The following is a 13,558-nucleotide window of genomic DNA, read 5'->3' as shown; positions in this document are numbered from 1 at the left end:
CTACCCTGCTGCAGAGAGACAGCATATGAAAGGGCTTGGGGTGGGGTGGGGAGGAGGAGAGTAAAGAGAAATAATGTGGAGGAGGGATAGAGTATACAGAGATTCAGGATCTCTGTATACTCTACAGGGGAGTATAGAGTATACAGTTAAAACTGAGATTGACAATAGTGTCTTCTTTTTCTTTTTTCTTTTTTTTTTTTTAAATAGGGGAAAGCGCAAACGCAGTCCCCCACTACCACAAATTATGCAGTCAAGTTTCCCATATTTGTGGAAATCGCAGGGGACAGCATATCCAGAGTGCAATGGATAAGCCTCGCCCTGGGAAAACCACCTTCGTGATCATGGTATCTCCCCTGCCAGGTAAGTATAGTGTCTTCTTTTTCTTTTAAAGGATGATAAAATACCATCATTTTATGTTAGTCATGTGTTACCTCAGTTCAGGTGCCATAATTTGGCTTAGGGAGAGAGAGAGAAAGTAAGTAAGTGTGTGTAGGAAAACTGAGTTGGCCTCAGATAATGGGCAATGACCTCAATAAATCCACAGAATCATAAAAAATATAATATCATTGTTTTTACCTGTAAATGTTTGCTGTGATTTACTATATAGGAAACAGATTTTTGAAACTGATACATTTACTCCTTTATTCACCCAATAAATATCCATTGAGTATCTACTCTATAGAGCCTATCTGTAATTCTAATTCTCACCCCTTTGTACCAAGACTTCCTAGTTATTTCATACTTTTTTCCTTACCCTTCTTCATAAATTTATGTCACCTGATCTTTGATTCAGGGTCCTTAGCTATGGACTCCTAAATTTTAAATTAAAGTCCCTGATCTTTGGAGATGCAGCTGCTCTGAACTTTTAAGAGATAGGAAGTTGTAAATTTAGTGTCAAGCACATTTTTCTAGAAATATGTAGAAAATAGTTTTCTTCTTTCCTCCTTCTTGGCCCCTCAAGGAGGTAAGACACAAAGTTTACAAATATACAAGTGTTTTGAAAAGAAAATCATGAGAATACTAATTCATGATAATGAACCTAATCACCTTAGTTTTCTGTTCAATGCTATATCTATTTTTATTTGTTTATTTATTTTGGTATACTCTGTTGTTTTTATTAGTGGAAGCATGGAGGAAGTTGATCACAGACCTAAAAGAAACTGTCTCGGGAAAATGTGTATGCACATGTATGTGCACACAAACACACCAAAGCAGACATAAAAAATCTTAGAGAAAAAACAATATTAGTCTCATATATTTTTAAATTATCAAGTTTATAGTCAGTTTACTTTTATAGTTCTGTTGAGTGAAGTATGTTATGATTTATAGTCCACTAGAGTCTTCCAACAACAATATATACTTAATTAAATTTCTTTTGAAAGTATGCATTTTGAGGTACACACAAATTATTTACAGGTATTTGTATATGATAAACAATTTTTGTCAGTAAATATGTTGAAGTAAAGAATGTTCATAGTTAGAAAATCTTTTTTTGTGGTACTACCAAAGCAGAGCTTTTTCCTGCTGATATCTTATTAAATATTCAGTGTGAGATACATGTTTTTTCAATATGCAATGATAGTTATCATTCAGTGAATGCTGAGTTGGAGTTTCCTTTGAATTGTCTTAAAAATCTTTAACACTTTAGGTAATATTGGAATCTTCCCACTGACCATAAATATACTTTATGTGTCTGGAATCCAACAAGAAGTACCATTGCTTATATGAGACTGAAAAGAGTGAGTCTTAAAATTCAAAATCATCACAACCGATACTTCTTCTTCTTCTTTTTTTTTTTTTCTTATACAGAGTCTTGCTCTGTCGCCAGGCTGGAGTGCAGTAGCACAGTCTCAGCTCACTGCAACCTCCACCTCCCGGGTTCAAGTGATTCTTCCACCTCAGCCTCCCGAGTAGCTGGGACTGCAGGTGCGTGCCAAACACCTGGCTACTTTTTGTATTTTTAGTAGAGATGGAGTTTCACCATGTTGGCCAGGATGGTATCGATCTCTTGACCTCTTGATCCACCCGCCTTGGCCTCCCAAAGTGCTGGGATTACAGACGTGAGCCACTGCGCCCGGCCCAATACTTCTTACTTCTAAAATGATTTCAAAATTAAATACTTACATAAGATACAACAAGTTATAAACTTTCTAATTTGTTTAAGGTCTATATTCCTAAGCACATCATGAAAAAAATAAAGACAGTATTTTCTCAGAACTGTAGCAGGGATAGGAAGAGGAAACTATACAGGTATGTTAACAACAGTTTATCAAAAACTTGTTCATATTTAAACACTATCATTAGTATCAAAGATTCAAAAATAAAATGACATGAGAATAACCAATTAGGTATTAAAAATAACTTATAAGGGAGATAAAAAAGTTACATAGATTACTAGAAGATGGGGATACTTGCTTTTTTCAAAGAGAAGTTGAGATTGAAGTTAATAATGCTGGAGTCAGACATTTCTGTCAACTTTCTAGACTAATGTACTTGAAGCAATAATAATTTTGTGTACATATCATAGAGAGCTCAATTTACTTTTAATTAGTTTCTAATTCAATGCATTTTTCCATATGTTATAATGGGTTATCTTCCAGACACCAGGAAGCCCCGGAAGTTACAATGATGAAAAGAACATACTCTAGTCATGCTTTGCAATTACTGGTGATTTACATATGACTTTATGATATGGTTTGGCTGTGTCTCCATTCAAATCTCAACTTGAATTGTATCTCCCAGAATTCCCTCATGTGGTGGGAGGGACTCAGGGGACATAATTGAATCATGAGGGCCAGTCTTTCCTGTGCTATTCTCATGATAGTGAATAAGTCTCATGATATCTGATGGGTTTATCAGGAGTTTTTGCTTCTTCCTCATTTTTCTCTTGCCATCACCATGTAAGAAGTGCCTTTCACCTCCCGCCATAATTCTGAGGCCTTGCCAGCCATGTGGAACTGTAAATCCAATTAAACCTCTTTTTCTTCCTAGCCTTGGATATGTCTTTATTGGCAGCATGAAAACAAACTAATAGAGTAAATTGGTACCACTAGAGTGGAGCATTGCTGAACACATACCTTAAAATGTGGAGGCAACTTTGAAACTGTATATCAGACACAGGTTGGAACAGTTTGGAGGGCTTAGAAGAAGATAGGAAAATTTGGGAAAGTTTGGAACCTCCTAGAGATTTGTTGAATGGCTTTGACAAAAATGCTAACAGTGATATGAACAATAAAGTCCAGGCTGAGGTGGTCTCAGATGATGACATGGAATTTTTTGGGAACTGGAGCAAAGGTGACTAATGTTAATCCCCAAGATCATGGGGAAAACATTTCCTGCCTATGTAAGAGAACTTTATAGCAGCCCCTTCCATCACAAGCCCAGAAACCCAGGAGGAAAAGGGGTTTTGTGGGCCAGGCCCAGGGTCCCCATCCCATGTGCAGCCTAGGGACTTGGCACTCTGTGTCCCAGCTGCTCTAACCATGGCTGAAAGGGGCCAACATTTAGCTTGGGCTATGGCTTTAGCGGGTGGAAGCTCCAAGCTTTGGCAGCTTCTACATGGTGTTGAGTCTGTGGGTGCACAGAAGTCAATAATTAAGGTTTGGGAACGTCTGCCTAGATTTCAGAAGGTTTGTGGAGATGCCTGGAGGCCCAGGCAAAAGTCTGCTGCAGAGTGGGGGCCCTCATAATAGTGATAGTAAGTTTCATGAGATCTGATGGGCTTATCAGGGGTTTCTGTTTTTGTTTCTTCCTTATTTTTCTCTTGCTGCCACCATGTAAGAAGCAAGTTTTGTCTCCCACCATGATTCTGAGGCCTCCTCAACATGTGGAACTATAAGTCCAATTAAACCTCTTTTTCTTCCCAGTCTCAGGTATGTCTTTATCAGCAGCAGGAGAACAAACTAATACATTTCTATGTATTTTCACTTATCACTTATTTAAAACCTCAAACTTGATAATAAAATGATAAAAATACTTTATAACAATTTTTTTCTATGTCAATACTTCTTATTAATCACTTCAGTTTTCTCTTGTATCCAGATAATCAATTTAACATACCCTGGTTGCAATCGACAAGATAGAAAACCTATGATTTTATCCCTAAATATATTAGAATACTACAGAATATCTTTCTTTACTATCTCTTCTTTAACCCCAATTCACACACAGAGAACATCATGTAAAAAACAAACAAATAAACAAACAAAAAGCAATGAAAATAACACTGTATGTAGCAGTTATCAGATCTCATGCAAGACATCTTTCCACCATGAGTCCAAAACTTCATCTGTGACAAGACAAGTCCCTTCTACCTATGAGCCTGTAAAATCAAAAGCCAGTTAGTTACTTCCTAGATACAATGGGGGCACAGGCATTGAGTAAATACACCTTATCTAAATGGGAGAAATTGGCCAGAACAAAGGACCGATCCCATGCAAGTTCAAAATCCAATAAGGCAGTAATTAAATCTTAAAGTTTCAAAATGATGTCCTCTGACTTCACGTCTTATATCTATCTCATGTTGATGTAAGAGGCGGGCTCCCATAGCCTTGGGCAACTGTGCCCTGGTGACTTTGCAGGGTACATCCCTGCTCCCGACTACCTTCACAGGCTGGCATTGAGTGTCTGTGGCTTTTTCAGGCCTATGGTGCAAGCTGTTGGTGGATCTACCATTCTGGGTTGGATGGTGGCCCTCTTCTCACAACTCCACTAGGCAGTGTCTCAGTGGGAACTTTGTGTGGGGGCTCCAACCCCACATTTCCCTTTCCCATTACCCTTGCAGAGGTTCCCTGTGAGGGTTCCACCCCTGCAGCAAACTTCTGCCTGGATATCCAGGCGTTTCCATATATTGTCTGAAATATAGGCAGAAGTTGCTAACCTCAATTCTTGACTTCTGTACACCTATAGGCCCAACACTACATGGAAGCTGTCAAAAATTAGGGCTTGCATCCTCTGAAGCAGTGGCCTGACCTGCACATTGGTCCCTTTTAGCAGCAGTTGGAGTTGAAACAGTGGGGATGCAGGGCACTATGTCTCGAGGCTGCATAGAGAAGAGAGGCACTGGAAACCACTTTTCCTTCCAAAGTCTCCAGGCCTGTGATGCAACGGGCTGCTGTGCAGGTCTCTGACATGCCCTGGAGACATTTTCCCCATTGTCTTGATGATTAACATTTGGCAATTACTTATGCAAATTTCTGCATCCAACTTGAATTTCTCTCCAGAATAGGCATTTTCTTGTCTATTGCATCATCAGGTTGTAAATTTTCCAAACTTTTATGTTCTGCTTCCTCTTGAACACTTCACCATTTAGAAATTTCTTCCCCCAGATACTCTAAACCATCTCTCTCAAGTCCAAGGTTCCACAGATCTCTAGAGCCAGGCAAAATGCCACTAGTCTCTTTGCATAACAAGAGTGACCTTTACTCTGATTTTCAACAACTTCTTCATTTCTATCTGAGACCACCTCAGCCTGGACCTTGTTGTTCATATCACTATTAGCATTTTGGTCAAAGCCATTTGTAAGTCTCTAGGAAGTTCCAAACTTTCCCACATCTTCCTGTGTTCTGAGCCCTCCAAATCTCTAGGAAATTCCAAAGTTTCCCACATTTTCCTGTCTTCTTCTAAGCCTTTCAAACTGTTCCAACCTCTGCCTGTAACCAAGTTCCAAACTTGCTTCCAAATTTTTGGGTATCTTTATAGAAGCACCCCAGTCTCTATGGTACCAATTTATTGTATCAGAATATTCTCACGCTGTTATGAAGAAATACCCAAGACTGGGGAATTTATAAGGAAAAAAGGTTTAATTGACTCACAGTTTCACATGGCTGAGAGGTCTCAGGAAATATACAATCGTGGTGGAGAAGAAGCAAACATGTCCTTCACATTATGGTAGGAAGAAGAAGTGCCAAACAAAAGGGGATAAGTCCCTTATAAAACCATCATATCTTGTGAGAACTCATTCACTATCAAGAGAACAGCATGGAAGTAACCTCCCCATAGTTAAATTACTTATCACAACACATGCAGATAATGGGAACTACAATTCTCCCACAACACATGGGAATTATGGGAACTACAATTCAAGATGAGATTTGGGTGGGGACACAGTGAAACCATATCACCTAGATCTAGTCAAACTGCTGATGATTGGAGGTAAAAAAAATTGAAAAAAGAAAGAAGAACTGACATGTTACATAGAGGTAAATAATTATACAGATTACGACTAACTTCTTATCAAAAATAATGACAACTCAAAGTTCAAAAAACTCATTAAGTGCTGGAAGAAAACCAATGGTAACTCATGTTCTCACTTATAAGTGGGAGCTGAATGATGAGAACACATGGACACATGGCTGGGATCAACACACACTAGGGCTTGCTGGGGGAGTTTGTGGGGAAGGAGAGCATCAGGAAGAATAGCAAATGAATGCTGGACTTAATGCCCAGGTGATGGGTTGATCTGTGCGGCAAACCACCATGGCACACATTTACAATACACAATCTGCACATGTACCTGGGACTTAAAATAAAATTTTGAAAAAAAAAAAAGAAAATCGATGGTAACTTTACAATCTATACCCAGCCAGATAAATCCTTTTTTTTCCTGCTTCTTCGAAAAAGACACTAGAATAAAGGTATTTTTAGATAAACGAAAGCTAAGATAATGCAGTATATGAAATGTGGAGGGCTATTCTTCAGACCAATAAGAAATGATATTATTAACATAGAAATGCAGATCTATAGATAATGGTAAATATTACTAAGCACATATGAAAATACAAAATATTCTGGGGTTTCCCCTTTCTCATAATTTGTTTAAAAGCCAAGTGTTTACTTAAAGTCAAAATAATAACATTTTAAATTGGGGTTTATAACATATATAGAAATATAAGCAATGATCAAAATAGTGAAAAAGACAATTGCAGGTAATTGGAATTATACTTTCTTAATGTTGACACATTTTGGGGTGCCAGTAAGAAATGAGAAATGAGAAGAAAGAAGAGTAAAATGATAAAAGGAAGATTTTAACTGAGTTTTGGCAAGAAAGTAAATGTAATAATAAAGAATGTTCTATTATCCCAAAAGAGAAATGAAAGAAGACACAGAGAGAATATACAGATGGAGAATGTGTAATAAGATGATAGACATAAACCCAATCACATCAGTATATACATTCAAAGGCAGATTGTCAGCCTGGATGTAACACAAGACATAAATATATGTTGTCCACAAGAGACACTCTTCAAATATAAACACACAAATAGATTGAAAGTAACAGTAGTAAGGCAAATACCACATAAACCACACATTTGGGTAAGCTGGAATGGCTATATTGCTATCAGAGAAACTAAATTTTAGGATTTGTGATAAAGTATCACATTTCATAATGATAAAGGGAACAATTTCTTAGGAAGATATAAAGATTTCAAAGTCAATAATAACAGAACTTAAGGAACTATAAATCAAAAACTGATAGCACAAAGGGGGAAATCAAATAGGAAGTAACTTATACGCCAATAAAGTTTATTTTTCAAGAGAACTGTATTAGAATCTTGATTGCACATATTGTAATAAAATTTTCCTCTGTGGGAGACTGAACATAGGGTTTATATTATTTGATATTGGGAATACTCTGAACCCCTCTGTGGTGACTGAGCAACCCCAAGCCTCTGGAAGAATTGGCAAAACCCAAGCTGTCTGAAATAATAAGAAATTTTTGTTGATTTCTAACCTGTAAATTCTCTTAGAACTTAGTTTCCCAGAAATGAGTTATTTGCTTTGTGATGCTTATTATTTGCTGTATTGATTATGTTTCAGAAAATGAAGGATAAGGTGAAATGCTGAGATGTAACTTGTAACTTTGGTTCTGCTGAGATGTAACTTGTAACTTTGGTTCTGCTGATCAGTTCTGGTAAAAACAGGAACTCTGTGAGAGGGACTAACCACATAGCTTGACTGCGGGAGAGAGGTGACAGCGTGTAATAGGCTTCTCGTTGCAGAGAGCCTATAAACGGACATGTAATAGAGAGGCTTATTACGTAGATTCCTTTCCCAGGAAAGGCATATTGATTAGGGCCCTGGAAAGGGAATGCAACCCTTATGGAAAGCCTACAAATGGATGCATGAGGGGTGTCTGTCTCTGTGGTTGAGATAAGGATGTAAAAGTCTTTCTTCTCCTACTGCTCCTCCAGGCCTGCATGGAGGTCCCCTCCTCCTGCAGTTTTTGTGGTCTGGCTGGTTGTCCTGTGTCAGATCCCATTCCCCCTGTAGCTGTGAGCCCAATATGTTTTTGCTGATAATCCTAAGTTTATGTTCAACCTATATTCTTGCCAAGGTGTATGATTTCTATGCTGACACACAGAAAGTTATCTTTACATTGTTCTCCTTTTATAATACCACGTTGTGATTTTTGTGCATCAGTTTTTGCAAATGTATTATTTTTGTATAATTATCACTGAAACTTTCCATAACCTTGCCCCCCCTCTATTGAAAGAGCACAATAAAAAACTGAGGTTTTCAGGGGAATGCCAGACATCCACAGAGTGGCTTTATGTGGTGTCTCCCCTGGGCCCAGCTTTAAAGAAAACTTTTGCTTTATCTCTCTTTCTTTTTCACCAACGACTTGATCACTTTGAGAGATCTTAAACTCACGTTGATACATTGGGAGCTGTTCTCCCCAATAATTTTTAAGGTATTTCTAAGAATTATGTAAAAATTATGTAATAGCCATGACTTCAGACTTTGAGAAAAGTATAATACATAATCCATGTGTGAGGCTTTGCCATTTTTGTGTGACCTGCTGTGAAGTTTTGAGGGTTAGTATTTGGGAGGTTGCAATGTTGGGTACTTCCACATAGAGGTAATAAAGGAACACAGACTAAAGGTTACTCTGAGCATTCCTCAGGCATACTTGAAAGATTTACGATTCTTATTTGGAAGATTTATTTATTTAGTTACTTATTAAATTTTATTTAGTTCTAACAAAAGTACTTCCAAATATGTATGTTCCAAGCATAACCATTTATATTCTTGGAATATCATAGGAATGAGCATATTGACAGTGGTTTCTAGGCTTGCTTTTAAGTGCTGTGATTCAGGGAAACATACAGAATTTAATTTCAGAGGAAATAAGAAAATAAAATAACTTATTGAATATAAAATATTTCAGGATATGTTACTCTAGCCATGTTATGCATGAACATGTTCTCATTCAAATTTGAGTGACCTGAATATTGTTTATGCCTTGAAAATTTGCATGGATTTTTTTTTTTTTTTTTTTTTTTGCTGTAAAAATTTCTATGTGCTTTTTGCATATTCCAAAGCTCTACAGACCTTTTAGTAATCAAGCACTGATTTAAAGGTTAGAAGAGTGACTATAAATCTGGTATTATGCCTCATTCTGAGCTTCTGTAAAACCATAGCTCCTAGGCACTTAATTTGTTAGTGTAAATCATGGTGAATGGCGAATAGCTGTCTATTCCTCAGTCTCTTTCTTGATTTGAAACAGGTCTGTAATACTGACACATGCTTGATGTTACTACTCTTTAGAGATATGGCTCATATTCTGTCAAAATTACATTTTTAGTTACTAATTGTTTTCCTTTTCATGCGATTCCCTGATAGATTTTATGTGTAATGAAATTTTGAAAATATCCAATGTGCAATAAATTCTAACTGCTCTTTCAGTAGCATTGTTACTTTTCCTTGGATGCACAACTACTGCATTGATGCCACGTTGATAAATCCATGCACTTTCAAAACCGAGTTACAACAGGAATTTAGGAAGCTACAGGACTTTTAAACATTGTGGAAAAGTACCTCCTTTGCCAAGAGAGTCTGTATATACAGTGTGCAGTGTGAATATTTAAATTCACATTTTATTATTTATAAAATATTTCTACTTTATGCAAGTGTCTTAAAATAATGAGTCATGTAGATTACCAAAGTGCCTGAAGAATACAGCAGAAATGCTTGATGAAAGCAGTTACTAAATTCTTCAAAGGCTGTTTTAAAGAAGACCCAATTTTTGGAGTGAGTTGATGTCTCAGTTGTAAAATAAACCAAAATTACTTCTTTGTTTTGTTTGGTTTTTACCGTGAGTGATTAGCAGTAGTGCTAGAAGGCAAGGCAGATCACCTTTATGGAGTGGACTGTGTTCAAGGAATTAAACACCCATCCCTTTCTTTCTCTTTTAAGAAAGCAAATAAGGTACACTATTGTGTACCTTTTCCACAGTTAAAGGTCTAGGAAGGGGAAAGATCTGTTCATAAAATTTGTGTGTATGTGAAAAAATGGGAGACGGAGTTCTTTTCTGTTTCATGCCTGCTTAGTCACTAGATTTGTCCATGTGCCTCATACCCTGAATCTGGAGAAAAAGCACTAGGAAATTATACTAGGATAGGCTATATGAAAATAGGCCAGATGATGAGGAGATAAAAACTGTCCCTCAAATTCCTCGTCTCGAGGGCTATTAAAGGTTAATTTCACCATGCTGAGGCCATAAATGTCAAGTGACATAATAGCAGTGGGATTTCTGGGGCTTACCACAGCACCTAAGCAAGGAGGTACACACATCAAAGGGGTACTGTGTGACATTGAGGTATGCATGTTAAGTGGGAGTTTGGGGTGGGGTTGAGGGATTTATAGTTCATCTTGAAGACATTAATTTTTGCTTACAGTAGTTGTTGTAATTCAGTGCCTGCCAATGAGTCTAGATCAATGGTGACATCAATATAAGGATAAAAGAAAACTTTTATGGACATTCATGCAAATAGATACTGTTTTTTCTTTCCTTCCCTCTCACCCTAGTACTTGAATCTAACATAAATTGAGATGGGTAGGAAAATGAGAGTGAGAACAACACATTTTTACACCAAGTCTGTAAGGCAACAAGTCTAGCCCATATGAGGGTATATTGATATTTAATTACATATGTGGTAAATGTTAAAAATAATTAAGAATATACTTTAATAATTGATATGCTGTGATTTTCATAGCTGAAATTAATGAAATTGTCCTGAGATAACATCAAGAACACTGTTTACCTACTGGAAAAACGGTATTTGCAAACATAGTTGGCTGTTATGCAGGAAAGATAGATAATTTCAGGGGTATACACCAAGTTGACATATATAATCAAAATTGTGCATTTTATATCCTCCCAGAATTTACCAGTAGATGTGATGATCCTTGTCATTCAGGCTGTGATAGTCAATGTTTTTCCCAGACGTTGATTCATTCTGGATGTATGATTAATATGTATGATTTAGTGAATAGAGAAAGTTCTCTATTCTAATAAGTTTTATAATAATTTTGAATTATATTTGATTAATGTGGATAAAATTTAGACAAGATAAAAGGCTCCTTAGAGCTTAATAATAAGATACAGGAATTGTGGCAAGGTTCTTCTTAACTAGGAAAGTAAGCTTCAGCAATATCATATCTTGGCAGTGCCACTCTCAATTTTACAAAGACCCGGAGAAAATAAACTCTCAATGCACAAGAAATGTAACTGAGAACATTTCATTTGTTCCAAATATATGAAAGCCTACTTTTAAAACATAAGGCTAGTGAAATGCTAATGGAGCAACACTTTATGGATTCACATTATAAATGATTTACAGAGCACCTTTAATAAATCAAGCATTATACCAGGCACTGAAAAAGTAAAGAAACATTATAGTGTTCACTTTTAAGAAGTTCACAATCCAGTAAACAGAGAGCGAGGATAAAAATGCAAGATTACAAGTATGCAAAATATAAAGGAAGCACAGATAAGAGAAAAATTTAATTTGGTTTTACGCTCATGGAAGACTTTTTAAGGAAGGCAATACTGGAGGTGAGTTTTGAAAGATAAATTAAAGTTTTGCAGGCAGGAAAGGAGGTGCAAAGATATGACAGTCATGTGGGTCAAGATTGCCAGGGGGAGACCTGTGTTAATTCTAGCTAAATAATTATAAGCTTCCATGGCTCAGAGTACAGTGACGTTTATACATGGAACTAAACTATATTATTGGTGCAGTCAATTAGAAATCAAGTGGCAACAGGAGGCCTAAAGTAAAGACCATTGAGAGCACAGTAACACCGGGGAATACCTTGGGGTGCTTGCAGAGCAGGCAATACTGCTCTGGTCCCACGAATGCCTTCTCAACATGGAGACTGCATGAGAGTCTCCTAAAGAGGGCTTATGCAAAGATCTCTGAGAAGGGAGGCAACCTCTGCTCACAAAATCTGGGAGGGTCTTTGCAGATGGGAGCTGGCAAGGAGAAGAAAAGCCTTGCAGGGCAGAGATCACGGAACATCTCAGGCTCTGCCTAGGTTCTCGGAATATGGAGAGATAGTTCTACGTCCTCAATGCCCCTTGATGCATTGAGTATGGTCAGACTGGGTGGCTCCTCATCCGCTAAACTTGTGATGCAGCAGCACCCTGATAAAAATTGGTGATAAACTCAGACTACTAGTTTAGCATGTCTTAGAAGGATCTCAAGTGCTGTTAAATGATGCTAAGAGCACTAGTTTAGCATATCTTAGAAGCATCTCAAGTGCTCTACCACCCAAACCCCTCCCCGGCTATCTTATATACCCCTTCACCCTCCCCTTCCATGCCCATAAGATCAATGAGATTATGCACGTAATAAAAGTGTTTGGAGCCAACAGCTGGGGCCAACGCGTTTCCCACACTTGAGTTGGTTCCCTGGACCCATGCTGTAACTTCTACTCTTGTGTGTCTGTCTTTATTTCCTTTTCTCAATCCCTCATCACTGCTGGGACTAAGGGCACCCACGTACGGGGCTGGGGCTGGTACCCAACACAGTCATACAGAAGAGAATGTGTTTTCTAGAACAAACTATAAGGTTTGGGTGAAGCGTTAAGCATTATCTTGGAATGGTTGGTGTGATGCAATGAAAATAAACATTAAGAGTCAAATTAAGAAGAACTCTTTTTGTCAAACTAAATAACTTGGCATTTTGCTCTATGTGGTATAACTTCACTGGAAATATTTTAATTAGGGGAAACAGATGATTTGATTTTCATTTTAGAAATATCACTTTAGTAGCTCTTAAAGTTCAGTTGGAAAGGGCCAAGGCTAGAATCAAAGGAGATTAGTTAGGAAGCCAGTTTTAAAAATTATTTCATAATATAGAGTGAAATTATATTTTACACGTGATTTAAATCCCAAAATGGGGAAACTGCAATTCAAATACAATAAAAATCACTTTGAAAAATTCTTCAATTCCTTCACAAATTGCAGCTTAGTTTAACAAAAACATTTTGACCCTAGGTTTGAACAGGTCACTGTTTTGTTTTGAGCATTAGATAAGTAGCTGCTTTCTGCAATTTTATATTTTTCGATACTCATCCTGGTAAGGTGCTTACAGTGAGGGAAGTACACTGGAATTGAGAACAACTGAGAAAAGAGTATTTCACATCTCTCTACTCATGCTTGCAATGGAGTTCATGTTCATCGGGAGGATTAGAGTTTCTTCCTCACCTTTTAACCTCTTCTCTATTGTCTTCTGTTGTTCTTTTTCTTGAGATCTCATTAATTTAAAAATGT

At 37.3% G+C, this 13,558-nt stretch overlaps 1 non-coding gene across 1 annotated transcript; it reads right to left on the bottom strand.

Annotated features, from left to right (window-relative positions):
- Window positions 1–204: 204 nt before the first annotated feature.
- LOC135275059 (U1 spliceosomal RNA) lies at window positions 205–368 on the bottom strand. The gene has a single exon (XR_010342773.1). It is a non-coding gene; the product is annotated as a U1 spliceosomal RNA (small nuclear RNA).
- Between the last annotated feature and the right edge of the window lie 13,190 nt (window positions 369–13,558).

Source organism: Aotus nancymaae, unplaced genomic scaffold, assembly GCF_030222135.1.
Source record: "Aotus nancymaae isolate 86718 unplaced genomic scaffold, 86718_ANA_hifiasm-v0.15.2.pri h1tg000014l, whole genome shotgun sequence".
Lineage (NCBI taxonomy): Eukaryota > Metazoa > Chordata > Mammalia > Primates > Aotidae > Aotus > Aotus nancymaae.
The sequence above is the reverse complement of the archived record's forward strand: the minus strand, read 5'-3'. Positions and strand labels throughout refer to the sequence as shown.